The sequence below is a fragment of the Macaca nemestrina genome, chromosome 10 (assembly GCF_043159975.1).
Source record: "Macaca nemestrina isolate mMacNem1 chromosome 10, mMacNem.hap1, whole genome shotgun sequence".
Lineage (NCBI taxonomy): Eukaryota > Metazoa > Chordata > Mammalia > Primates > Cercopithecidae > Macaca > Macaca nemestrina.
In genome coordinates, this window is record NC_092134.1 from 16787971 (window position 1) to 16802300 (window position 14330).

Consider the following 14330-nt stretch of genomic DNA (forward strand, 5'->3'; position numbering starts at 1 on the left):
AAGTCACCAACTCCAAGTGACCCAGCTTTCTCTCACACACACAGCCACGTTCTCCCCAAGGCACCTACATACCATCCAGAGGCAGGCCTTTTAAGACCAGTGCAGCCTGGAGCTTCTCAGCCTATCAGGCTGTATGATTAATTCTTTCTGGCGGGACCCAAATTGCTCTTCTTGCAATCTGACTTCCGCAGGGCTCTCCTGCAAATCTGGAAGACATGGCTCTGTGCACAAGACCCCGTGGCAGTCAGGGCCTCATCTCCACGGGCATGAAAAATTGGTGATTATGAAACAAACAAAATAATAAATGTTGGCGAGGGTGTGAAGAATCAGAACCCTCGTACATTCCTTCCATGCTGCATTCCTACGTGTTACACATGTTACATTGGTGGGGGAAGGTAATATGGTGCAGTTGCCGTCAGAAACAGTTTGAGAGTTCCTGAAAATGCTAAACATGCAATTACCCTAAGATCTAGCAGTCCCACTCCCAGATATACACCCAAGAGAATCGAAACATATGTCCATATGGAAACGTGTACACATAGCAAGTGTAATGTACCTAATATTATTCATAAAAGCCAAAAAGTGGACGTGACCCAAATGGTCATCGATGAATGGGAAGATGAGCAAATCGTGGCATAGCCATACAACGGAATATGATTTGGCAGTAAAGGAATGAAGTATTGACACACACCATGCCATGGATGAATCTAGCAACATCGTGCTAAAGAAGTGAAGGAAGCCATTAACTAAAGGTTACAAATTGTATGATTCCATTTCTGTAAAGTGTCCAGCATAGGTAAATCCATAGAGACGGAAAGCACATGAGTGAGTGGTTGCCAGGGACGACAGGGAAAGGGGCAGGGAGGAGAGAGAATAGGAGCAGAGCAGGTGAATGAAAAATAGTGGGTTTACGGTTTCCTTCTGTGGTGACAGAAATATTTTGGAACTTGATAGAGGTGGTGATTGCAGAACCCTGGGAATGTACTAAATGCCACTATGTTGTCCCTTCCTTCTTTCCTTCCTTCCTTCCTTCCTTCCTTCCTTCCTTCCTTCCTTCCTTCCTTCCTTCCTTCTTTCCTTCCTTCCTTCCTTTCTTTCGTTTTCTTTCTTTTTTTCTTTTCATTTGTTTTCTTTATTCTTCTTTTCTTTTCTTTCTTTTTGACAGAGTCTTGCTCTGTTGCCCAGGCTGGAGTGCAGTGGCACAATCTCGGCTCACTGCAACCTCCACCTGCTGGGTTCAAGTGATTCTCCTGCCTCAACCTCCTGAGTAACTGGGACTATAGGCGTGTGTCACCGCACTTGGCTAATTTTTGTATTTTTAGTAGAGATGGGGTTTCACTACGGTGGCCAGGCTGGTCTCGAACTCCTGACCTCAGGTGATCTGCCCACCTTGGCTTCCCAAGGTGCTGGGATTACAGGTGTGAGCCACCACACCCGGCCAACAACCATCTATTCTGCTACTGCATTTCGCTTCAATTTTTTAAAAAATCAGTCATTATGAATAGAGCGGGGAGGCATCAGGGAGGTGGGAAAGAGAAATGATGTCCAACTCCACCCGCAGAAATACCTAAACCCACTTCTTGCCTGGCCCTGAGCCCCTTTCTCCTAATGTGTGTCCAGATCAGAGTCAGACACATAGTAGGTGCTCAACAAGTGTTGGTTTCTCCCCCTCCCCCACACTGCCAGCTCCCTGTATAAAGAGGGAAAAAAAAAATCTCATAACCAGTGTAACTGCTGTACTTGAACCTTTGGACTGAATCACGTCTGCCACTTAGGGAGGGTCATGTTTGCCTTGTGTTCCGACCACAGCCTGCACTTTGGGCTCGGTGTTATCTGCGAGCCCTGCCAGCTTGTGAAAACCCTGCTCCACTCCAGCCCGCACCGGCAGAGTTACACGTTACGCTGGGTCTCCCTGCATTTTCTGAGCTGGCATCTTAATGAACTGTTGATTAGGGTCTTACAGGCCTGGCTAGGATTCTCCATTGCAGAGAGCTCCAAGGTCTCCCGGTGGCACCAATCATCCTGGAAAGGCCTGGTTCTGTGGCTACTGGCCAGACTCTCTGCACCTTTGGGAAAGTTTTGTTCTCAGGCCGTTCCCGAGGCTCCCTGGGCTAGAAGCTATCCTTGGGGTGTTTAGGGGGCTGTGGGGGCAGGAACAGCAGCTGTGGCTCTGCTTACCTCTGTCGCTCCCCACCAGAATGGGAACATCTGCTGCAGGCCGGTCTGGGCTAGGGGTGGATGTAAAGATGACTTAGCTGAATCTTACATCCCAAGGAGCTCAGAGTTGAGGGAGGAGGAGGGAGAAGCAGGCAATTGTCCCTGTAAGATATTCAGCAGGGGCAGCTGCATTGTGCAGCCTGGGGCAAAATGACAACGCAGGGTCCCTTGTGCAAAAATTATTACAAAGTTAAAGTTGGTGACATCAGAGCTTCAAGAGAGCATTACCCTTCTAAGCACCAGCCCTTGTGTGGGCACTGGTCTCATGCCCGTGAAACTGGCCCTGCATTAGTAGCAGCTAACATTAATTGAGCACTTACTGTATGCCTGTGGCTGCAAAGCTCAGGGTTGGGAACACTGACTCTGGACCCAGACTCCTGAGTCAGATCCACCTCTGCCTCTTATTAAATTACCCAGTCTCTCCGTGCCTCAGTTTCCTCATCTGTAAAATGGGAGTAATACTAATAAAGAGTGTAGACCCATGTCTGGCCTGCAATATCTGCTACAGAAGCATTCACTGTTAATGAATTTACATGTATGGACTCAGCTGATCCCCACAGGAGTCTAAGAGGTGGATGCTATTATTATCATTATTATTATTATTATTATTGAGACGGACTCTCACTCTGTTGCCTAGGCTAGAGTGCAGTGGTGCATTCTCGGCTCACTGCAACCGCTGCTTCCCAGGTTCTAAGCAATTCTCCTGCCTTAGCCTCCCGAGTAACTGGGATTACAAGTGCACACCACCACGCCTGGCTAATTTTGTATTTTTAGTAGAGACGGGGTTTCACCATGTTGGCCAGGCTAGTCTTGAACTCCTGACTTCAGGTGATCCGCCCACCTCAGCCTCCCAAAGTGCTGGGATTCCAGGCGTGAGCCACTGCGCCTGGCCAGTGGATGCTATTATTATACCTGTTACCAGCTAGGGAAACCAGGCACATGTTACATTGGGTAATTTAAACTCAATTATTTGGAGGTGAGGTATGGATTTGAACCTAAACGCTCCCACAGCTGGGCTGGGGCTGCAGCGTTGTCATGTGAGAAGGAGAACAGGGTGAAGCAGCACGGAGGGGCAGGTACTGTGTCCACGCTGTGGGGCAGAGGGCACGTGCTAGGGGGGCCCTCATGCTATCCCTGGCTCCCCCTCAGTGTTCACTAAGTGCAGGCGGAGTTGCAGAATTGGTTATGTGGACAAATCTACTTTCTGCCGGGCACTTTCCAATCGCTTCATTCGCCTCCCAGGTGTGTTTGGTTTTTCCCATTTTACACATATGGGGGTGTTAAGCTCTGCCCTAGGATAAGTCTTTTTTTTTTTTTTTTTCCTTTTTCTTTTTTGAGACGGAGTCTTGCTCTGTCGCCCAGGCTGGAGTGCCATGGCGCGATCTCGGCTCACTGCAAGCTCCGCCTCCCGGGTTCACGCCATTCTCCTGCCTCAGCCTCCCGGGTAGCTGGGACTACAGGCGCCCGCCACCACGCCCGGCTAATTTTTGTATTTATAGTAGAGATGGGATTTTGCCGTGTTAGCCAGGATGGTCTCGATCTCCTGACCTTGTGATCCACCTGCCTCGGCCTCCCAAAGTGCTGGGATTACAGGCGTGAGCCACCGTGCCTGGCCCCTAGGAGAAGTCTTTAGACCAATGCTACCCAGCCTGGAAGTGGTGAATCGGAGACTGCCCTCCTGACTGGCTTGGATTCCAAAACCCTTTCCAGCCCAGCCCACGCCCCTCTGGAAGCTCTGCCCAGAAACGTGCGTGGTTGACATTGCTAATCTTGGGAGTCCTGCATGGCCCAAATCCCATGAAAGCCACCAGCACTGCATTAGAAGCGCAGCGAGGATGAAGTGAGAGGTAAAGTGTAGATTTCAGCACAAAAGTCTGGAGAGACTTCCTGATGCCCCCGGGGCCACAGGGATCCTCTCCTCTCTCCCTGCCCCAGGCAGACGAAATAGCTAAACCACCCAGGAAGCCTCCTGACAGAAGATCTGCTCTCCCATCACCTCTGTCATCCTGTGCTCTGTGGCCTCTGGACAGGAACCCCCAACATTCAGATGAGCGCGGAAGGCAAAGGTGTCACTGAGGGCTTGGCAAAGTGCTTGCAGGGATCTCCCGAGAAGGCTTTTTTCCTGACAGCCTCCTCAGAAGAAGATGTGTAGATTCTTACTGCGAAACCCCCAAGGCTCAGCCCCGCCTTCAGAGACTCCCAGAATGAGCTGGGGGTGGAGGGGTGAGTTTAGCGGTGGCAGTTGATCCTTTCCAGATGCCGGGCTCCGGGCCTTGCGGGCAGCCAGGCTGGTCAGTGGCTCCTTGTCACATGTGTGCCACCAGAGGCAGAGGGACAGGGGAAAGGGGCAAGAGTCTGCTCTGAGCCAGGGACTTCCAGGAAGAGCCTGAATGGTCCTGCCCCAGGCAACTGGTTCTTTCCTCTTAGTGAGCCGCCATGCACACATGACAGTTTATTTTCCTTCTTTTTTTTTTAATTAACTTCTTACTTCATGCATTTCTTTGTTTATTTTTGAGACAGGGTCTTGTTCTGTCGCCCAGGCTGGCACCCAATGGCGTGATCTCCGCTCACCGCAGCCTTGAATTCCCGGGCTCAAGCCATCTTCCCATTTCAGCCTCCCAGGTAGCTGGGACTATAGGTGCATGCCGCTGCACCCAGATAATTTTTTTTTTATTTTTTAGTAGGGATGGGGGTCTCGCTGTGTTTCCCAGGCTGGTCACAAACCCCAGTCCTCCCATTTTGGCCTCCCAAAGCACTGGGATTACAAGTGTAAGCCGCTGTGCCCAACCCAATTTACTTTTTATTTAAATATAATTTCAGATTTAGGAAAAAGTTGCATGAACAATACAAAGAATTCCCATGTACCTTTCGTCCAGATTTCCCAAATGTTACCACATTACCACTTTACTGTTATCCTTTCCCCACCCCATCCCCGTATTTATAGATCCAGCTACAAAGAGGAGAAAAATGCTTGTTTTCTCACACATAACACCTCTGTGAAATACTTCACTGTGGATATCCTAAAAACAAGCAACATTCTCTTACAAAACCACAATACAATGATCAAATGCGGGGAATGAACACTGATACAGCAATATTGTCTCGTCTACAAACTGTCTCCAGGTCTCCCCATTTGTACTGATGATGTCCTTTGTCACCAAAGGAAACTCCAGATGTCATATGGCGTTTCGTTGTCCTCTCTTTTGCTTTCTTTAGTCTGAAACAGTTCCTGTGTCTTTTTATGTCTTTCATAACATTGACATTTTTCAAGAGCACAGGTCAGAGATTTTATAGAACATCCCTCAGTTTGGGTTTGTCAGCTGTTTCTTCATGGTTAGATTCAGGTTACACGCTTTCATTCACAGTGCATCCTATCAGGTGGCACATACTGTCAATTTGCCTCATTCTGGGGATGCCAACTTTGATCACCAGGTTGAGACTGTATTCTTTTAAGCTAAACACAAAACAAAAACAGAGAAGCCTGAATTCTAATGATACCCTGAGTCCCAGCTCAGAAGCCACAGACCACCCCCTCATCAATTTTTCTGCTCATACAGAAAAAAAAGTTAATGTATCAGTTATCTATGGCTGTGTAACAAACCACCCCAAACCCACAGTGGCTTAAAATAACAACTACGTTATTGCTCATGGTTCTGTGAGCCAGAGATACAGGCAGGGCCCCCCGGGCAGTTCTTCCACTTCACATGGTATCATCTGGGTTCACTTATGTGACTGCACTCCCCCGGAGCTTGGCTGGAGCTGGAAGACCCAAGATGACCTCACTCACGTGTCTGGCACTTGGTTCTGGCTGTCAGCTGGGGTGCTTGGTTCTCCTCCATGTGGCCTTTCCAGAAGGATAGCTTGGGCTTCTTTACATGGTGGCTGGGTTCCAAGAAAGTGAAAATAGAAGCTGCAAGGCCTGGAAGTTGCCCAGCCTCACTTCTCCTGAGTTCTGTTGCTAAAAGCAAGGCACCAGGCCAGCCCAGATTCAAGGAGAGGATAAAGAATTCTTCCTTTGGATGGGAGGAGTGGCAAAATCCATTGCAAAAGAGCATATGAGATGGGGTCTTTGGAAATGATCCACCTCAGTTAAGGATACAGCACACCAAGGGTGTCTCCTTACCCACCCAGGGAAAACCACTTTTATCAGTGTTTTCTATTAACCCTGGAATGGAAAGATGTGGCACAGAGAAGTGGGGGTTGCATACCTTGTGCTGGAAGGGAGGGCATAGAGCTCAATTCGTTCACCCCCAGAATGATGGCAAGGAAGTTCCTGGGACTGGAATTGGAAGGAAGAAATAAAAGAGCACTGGGGGCATATTGATTTTCCCCATGTACAATGTTGTGTCGGATCCTTCAGATGTCCCGAATTTGGATAGGGGAGGGCTTCGGCTGTGGCTGTCCTCCTCAGACTATCCAGAGGGCTACAAATGAGAAATGAGGCAGTCAGCCTTTGCTCTGCCTCTTCCAGAGGAATGTCAGTCCTTATGCTCAGAATCTTTAGTCTTCACTATTATTTTCAATTCAGTTCAATTCCAAAGGCCCTTCTTGGATCTCTGGTATGTAGCGATATTTATTGAGCACCTGCTATGTCTGCAGGACTCAGTGCTGAGGATAGAGGGATGAAAGTGAATCGGTCCTTGCCCTTTGGGAGCTCACAGCCTAGAGATGAAATTTACCTATAGACAAACCATTGCAGATCACTGTTGAGGAAGTGCATGTATGTGAGTGGAATCCAGAGCTGAGGAGTGGCTACGTGTGCCTGGGGACCCTAGGGAAAGAACATAAAAGGGACAATGCATGACTGATCACTCTTAAAGAAGAAGCAGATAGGCCAGCAGAAGAGGCAGCCAAGGGTTGGGGAGGGGAGGGACAGGGCCTCCCCTCGCTGAGAATGGTTATCAACAAGGCATAGAGAGGATTCCAGGAGGGTGCAGAGAGATGAGACCAAGGGATAATCATGAACTAGAACTCTGCAATCTACTAACGCAGGTGTTCCTCACTTTCTTCCCATTCTCTCCCAAGAGTCCTTGCCAGCACAGCTCTAAAGTCCTTAACCTTGTAGACCACCCATTCAATAGAGACTTGTGCCAGGCATTGTGCTGCATACCTGTAATCCCAGCTACTGGGGAGGCTGAGGATTGTTTGAGGCCAGGAGACTGAGACCAGCCTGGCCAGCATAGTAAGACACCTATCTCTCTCTCCCTCTTTTTTATTTTTTTGAGCTGGAGTCTTGCTTCTTGTCGCCCAGGCTGGAGTGCAATGGCACGACCTTGGCTCACTGCAACCTCCACCTCCCTGGTTCAAGTGATTCTCCTGCCTCAGCCTCCTGAGTAGCTGAGATTACAGGCGCATGCCACCACACCCAGCTAATTTTTGTATTTTTAGTAGAGACGGGGTTTCGTCATGTTGGCCAGGCTGGTCTCAAACTCCTGACTTTGTGATCTGCCCGCCTTGGCCTCCCAAAGTGCTGGGATTACAGACATGAGCCTCTGCGCCTGGCCAATAAGACACTTATCTCTAAATTTTTTTTTTTTTTTAAAGATTAGCCAGGTGCAGTGGTGCGTGCCTGTAGGTCACAGCCACTCATGAGGCTGAGGCAGGAGGATCACTTGAGCCAAGGAGTTCAAGGCTGCAGTGAGTTATGATCATGCCACTGCACTCCAGCTTGGGAGAGGGAGCGAGATCCTGTCTCTAACAAAGCACATACATAAAATACAGACTTGAGATGAAACAGTGAGAAAGGTGGACGGGAGGACTTTTTAGAGAAACTTATTTCATCTCTATAACAAGGAGCTGGGAGAAAGGAGGGAGGGGAATGTCATCTGGGAGTTTTGGAGTTTGGATTGGGAAAAAGGAGGGCACAGCTTGTACTCAGTGTTGCTGCGGGGTTTGGACTACATACGGTATGGATTTAATTAGTATTTGATAGCTAGACTGTAGATCTTTGAATGCAACTAAGTCCGTAGAAGGAGCCATATGGGAACCCATAATTTATATGTGTTACATCTTTTTAAACATACACATATACAGTAATAAGGGAGGTCACATTTTAAAAAGGGATGCATTCTTGAAGATCTTTGCATAATTAAAACATCCAATTACCCAAGGATAACCCTGAGAAGGTTTCATTTATCAACTAAAGTGTCGCTAACACAAGGCAATAGTGCACCATGGCTCGGCTTCATTTGGCCCACTCAGCTCTGAAATGATGCAATTATTGATGCTTTTTTTTTTTTGGAGAGGTTTACATTATTCTACATTTTGCACCCGAAGGGAGACTTTATTTCATACATGTTTTTTCCTTTTTTTTTTTTTTTTTTTGAGATAGAGTTTTGCTCTTGTTGCCCAGGCTGGAGTGCAATGGTGCAATCTCGGCTCACCGCAAGCTCCGTCTCCCGGGTTCAAGCGATTCTCCTGCCTCAGCCTCCCGAGTAGCTGGGAATACAGGCATGTACCACCACAGCTGGCTAATTTTTTTTTTTTTTTTTTTTAGTAGAGATGGGGTTTCTCCGTGTTGGTCAGGCTGGTCTCGAACTCCTGACCTCAGGTGATCCACCTGCCTTGGCCTCCCAAAGTGCTGGGATTACAGGCATGAGCCACCACACCCAGCCCTTCTTTTTTTATTTTGAGATGGAGTCTCGCTCTTTGTCACCCAGGTTGCAATGGTGCAATCTCGGCTCACTGCAACCTCTGCCTCCCAGGCTCAAGCAATTCTCCTGCCTCAGCCTCCCAAGTAGCTGGGATAACAGGTGCCCACCACTATGCCTGGCTAATTTTTGTATTTTTAGTAGAGATGGGGTTTCACCACATTGGCCAGGCTGGTCTACTTCTGGTGATCCACCTGCCTCGGCCTCCCAAAGTGCTGATATTACAGGCGTGAGCCATCACACCCAGTCATTTCATACATATTTTTTATATTGTCCTATTTCAAATTTGCAATTCTCTCTTTTATTTCATCTTCATGAATGAGACAATAGTGGCTTAGAGGGGTTCGGTCTTGTCTAAGACACTGCAATGAGAAGCAACGGCAGAGCCGGACCCCAACCCCAGGAGACGGGGCAAATCCCAGGCTTGAACACAGACAAATGGGCTGATCTTCCAGGGCGGGTCCTACTGTTACAGGAAAGGGGTGCCGCTCCAGACCCCAAGAGAGGGTTCTTGGATTGCGCAAGAAAGAATTCAGGGCAAGTCGGCAGTGCAAAGTGAAAGCAAGTTTATTAAGGAATAAAAAAGAATGGCTATTTGGGAGGCCAAAGCGGGCAGATCACGAGGTCAGGAGATCGAGACTGTCCTGGCAAACATGGTGAAACCCTGTCTCTACTGAAAATACAAAAAAAATTAGCCGGGCATGGCGGCAGGCGCCTGTAGTCCTAGCTTCTAGGGAGGCTGAGGCAGGAGAATGGCATTAACCCGGGAGGCGACGGAGCTTTCAGTGAGCGGAGATCGTGCCACTGCATTCCAGCCTGGGCGACAGAGCAAGACTCCGTCTCAAAAAAAAAAAAAAAAAAAAATGGCTATTCCATAGAGCAGCACTGAGGGCTGCTGGTTGCCCATTTTTATGGTTATTTCTTGATGATATGCTAAACAAGGGGTGGATTTTTCATGCCTCCCCCTTTTAGACCAGATAGGGTAATTTCCTGACATTGCCATGGCATTTGTAAACTGTCATGGAGCTGGTGGGAGTGTAGCAGTGAGGACGACCAGAGGTCACTCGCCGCCATCTTGGTTTTAATGGGTTTTGGTCGGCTTCTTTACTGCAGCCTGTTTTATCAGCAAGGTCTTTATCACCTGTATTCTGTGCTGACTTTCTATCTCACCTTGTGACTTAGAATGTCTTAACCGTATGGGAATGCAGCCCAGTAGGTCTCAGCCTCATTTTACCCAGTTCCTGTTTAAGATAGAGTTGCCCCGGTTCACACGCTTCTGACACTACAAAACACAGATTTTGTTTTATTTTTTTTTGGGGGGGGGGTTTTGTTTTGTTTCTGAGACAGAGTCTTGGTCCGTTGCCCAGGCCAGAGTGCAGTGGCACAATCTCACTGCAGCCCCCGCCTCCTGGGTTCAAGTGAGTCTCCCGCCTGAGTAGCTGGGATTACAGACATGCATCACCACACCCAGGTACTTTTTGCATTTTTAGTAGAGACGGGGTTTTGCCATGTTGCCCAGGCTGGTCTTGAACTCCTGGCCTCAAGTGATCCGCCTGCCTCAGCCTCCCAAAGTGCTGGGATTATAGGAGTGAGCAACAGCACCCCCGGCCAACACAGCAGTTGAGAACTTGGCTTATGGACTCTACGCCCCTTATTTGCTTTCTGACCTTGGGCCAGTCATTTTTAGCCCCTCTGGACCTCAGTTTCCTCAGCTGCCAAAAGTGGTTACTCAAGGGTAGAGATAACAGGTGATAAGGTTCTTAGCATGAGACCTTGTTCATACTGAATGCTCGGAAGACAGGTAACCATTATGATTCCAGCGTCTCCTTGCCCCATTGTATCTTGCTTATCTGTTTATGTTTGGTTTCCAGCCAGACTGTGAGTCCCAGGAGGGCAGGACCTGTGCCTCCTTAGAGCTTGCACGCCAGCCCCGCCCCAGCCTGCCTGCACGCGTAGACCCAGGTAATTCGGGGCATCCAAAGGGCCCCAAACAACATCATGCATGGGGGAATTCAATGCCTTCGACACTCTTTTCCCTCTTCCTTCCGATTCCAATCCCAGGAGCCTCCTTGCCATCTCTCTGGGGACAAACAAGCGAGCCCCGTCGTTCCCTCCCTCCCAGCACAAGGTTTTCGACTCCCATTACCTCCCCATTCCAGGGCAGATGGAAAACACTGATAAAAGTAGTTTACCCTGAGGCACTGGAGACTCAAAGGGGCAGATTTGCATTTTAAAAGACCACTGTGGAGCGAGGGCAATGCTAACCCCAGAGAAAGGGCTCGTGCTGCTAACGAGAAATGCGGTAACTTGGGCCAAATAGCTAGAGACAGACTTTCAGAAACTGCAACAACCGCTTACTTACTCAACCCGCGGAAGGCTGGTGCTGTCAGCACCCTAATTATTGGTTTCTGTCCCCTACACAAAGAGACCTACATAAAGAGATGACAGAGACCAGAGGTTGGAGAGGAAAGAAGATAACTTTTACAGCACCTACCCGTGTCATCAATCCTTAACAGTAGGCATGACTGTGCCCGCTATTTTTTTTTTGTTTTTTGAGTCGAGGTCTCGCTCTGTTGCCTGTGGCATGATCATAGCTCACTGCAGCCTCAACCTCCCAGGCTCAAGCAATCCTCCCACCTCAGCCTCCCAAGTAGGTGAGACCACAGGCCCACACCATCATGCCTGGCTAATTTTTAAATTTTCTTGTAAAGATGGGGGTCTTGCTGTATTGCCCGGACTGGTCTTGAACTCCTGGGTTCAAGCCATCCTCCCACCTCGGCCACCCAAAGTGCTGAGATTTAGGGGTGTGAGCCACTGCGTCCCGCCTGTGATCTCTAGTTTGCAGATAAAGAAACTTCTGCTCCTCTGAAGATAAAGAGACTCCTGCTCTTCTACAAATTAAGGAATTTGCAGGATAACACACAGTCTACCGCCTGCAGAGTTGGGATCCAGATCTGGTCAGTGCCACGCCAAGGCCCGTGTTCCTTCTCCAATCTTCCCCTCCAGCAGAGGCTGCGAGGCCCACTCAGAAGAATGGAATGCCTGACATTCAGCAGCCTCGTTGACTCCCCCAGAAGCCCCTGAGGGATCTTGACTCATGCACTGGAAAAATCAGTCCCCTCAGCCTCCTTGCCCCCAGCCCGCCTGCCTCTTCCCTGTAGTTCCACCAAATGTCTCAACACTTGGGGAACATACCTTGCCCTTCTCTGTACATCAGGACGCACTGTTCCTGAGTCTGGAATTTCCTACTCCCTTCTACCGGCTTCTGCCTTAAAAACTCCTTCACCTCCCTAATGCTGTAGATGAAATGTCTCCCTAACCCCATGAGTATAACTCATTTCTATGTTTTTTCCTCCCATGAAGCAAGGCTGCCACATATCGTCATACAGGCTGTGCACTGCACAACTCTAGGAGCACCATTTGTACGGACCACGGTGGCACTGTCTAGATGTTTCCTTGTTAGAATTGTGATAATATCTCTTTATGGCTGCAAACCTGAGTGTCGAGACCAAGTCATGTTTGGCACACACCCAGTGCTTAGCAGAGGGGTTAATGCTCAATAAGTGTTAAATGAGGGCTGACCACAGTGGCTCACACCTATATCCTCATGCTTTGAGAGGTGGAGGCAGGAGGATCGCATGAGGCTAGGAGTTCAAGACCAGCCTGGGCAACACAGCAAGACCTCATCTCTACAAAAATAAAAATAAAAACGAAAAATTAGCCGAGTGTGGTCGTACTTGCCCGTAGTCCCAGCTACACAGGAAAGTGAGGCGGGAGGATCTCTTGAGCCCAGGAGTTCGAGGCTGTAGTGAGCTATGATCACACCACTGTCCTACAGTCTGGGTGACAGAGCGAGATCCTGTTTTCTCTTTAAAAACAAAAATTGTTGAATGAGGCTGAGTACGGTGACTTATGCTTGTAATCCTTTGGCTTATGCTTGTAACACTTTGGGAGGCTGAGGCAGGCAGATCACTTGAGGCCAGGAGTTCGAGACCAGACTGGCCACCATGGCGAAACCCTGTCTCTACTAAAAATTTTTCTTTTTTTTTTTTTTTTTTTTTGAGACGGAGTCTCGCTGTGTCTCCCAGGCTGGAGTGCAGTGGCGTGATCTCGGCTCACTGCAAGCTCCGCCTCCCGGGTTCACGCCATTCTCCCGCCTCAGCCTCCCAAGTAGCTGGAACTACAGGCGCCCGCCACCACGCCAGGCTAGTTTTTTGTATTTTTAGTAGAGACAGGGTTTCACCATGTTAGCCAGGATAGTCTCGATCTCCTGACCTCGTGATCCACCCGCCTCGGCCTCCCAAAGTGCTGGGATTACAGGCTTGAGCCACCGCGCCCGGCCTAAAAATTTTTCTACTAAATTTTTTTCTACTAAAAATTTTTCTACTAAAAATAGAAAAATTATCTGGGTGAGATGGCGGGTGCCTGTAATCCCAGCTACTCAAGAGGCTGAGGCATGAGAATTGCTTGAATCTGGGAGGCAGAGGTTGCAGTGAGTTGAGATCACACCACTGCACTCCAGTTTAGATGACAGGGCAAGACTCTGTCTCAAATTAAAAAAAAAAAAAAAAAGTTGAATGATTGAATGAATCCTACAAGATACGATTATAACTTACAGAGACTGTAAATGCCCCAGAACTTGCCCTTCCAAACGAGTATAGCTGTGCCTCCAGGGGCTTAGTCACTTATTTCAACAAAGCTCCAAAACTCAAAGCCTTTTTTTTTTTTTTTTTGAGATGGAGTCTCACTCTGTCGCCCAGGCTAGAGTGCCATGGCACAGTCTCGGCTCATTGCAACCTACACCTTCTATGTTCAAGCGATTCTCCTGCCTCAGCCTCTCAAGTAACTGGGACTACAGGAGCACACCACCATGCCTAGATAATTTTGTTTTTTTTTTTTTAGTAGAGATGGGGTTTCACCATGTTGGCCAGGCTGGTCTCGAACTCCTGACCTCAAGTGATCCACCCACCTTGGCCTCCCAAAGTGCTGGGATTACAGGCGTGAGCCACTGCACCCGGCCACAAAGGCTTTTTGGAGTTCCTCTCTGGGGACTTCCTTCAGAACCAAGCTCCAAGCCACACAAGTAAACTCTGCTCATTAGTTTACAATTATTATTTTGTTATTTATTATTGTTACTTATTCAGACTTGTGGGCCACCGGTGTTTTCTCACCCAAAGCGATCCCAGCCAGCTTCATCTCTTTATTCGTCAGATCCCATTCTATCTAACCCTGGGCTCTGTCTAAAAATTAAGTTCACTCTCCAAGAATGAGGATCTGTCACCACTGAGAGTCAGGAGAAACTGCACAGGCACTGAAGGCTAATCAGAGACCAACTCCCAACATGCGCTGTGCAGTGACATTGTGGCTGGTCATAGGTCAGGCTTCCCCAGGGTCCTCCTCTAAGGGACCACACTTACTTGGCTATATATATTCTGCTATATAAGTTTTCAAAACTTCACTCCT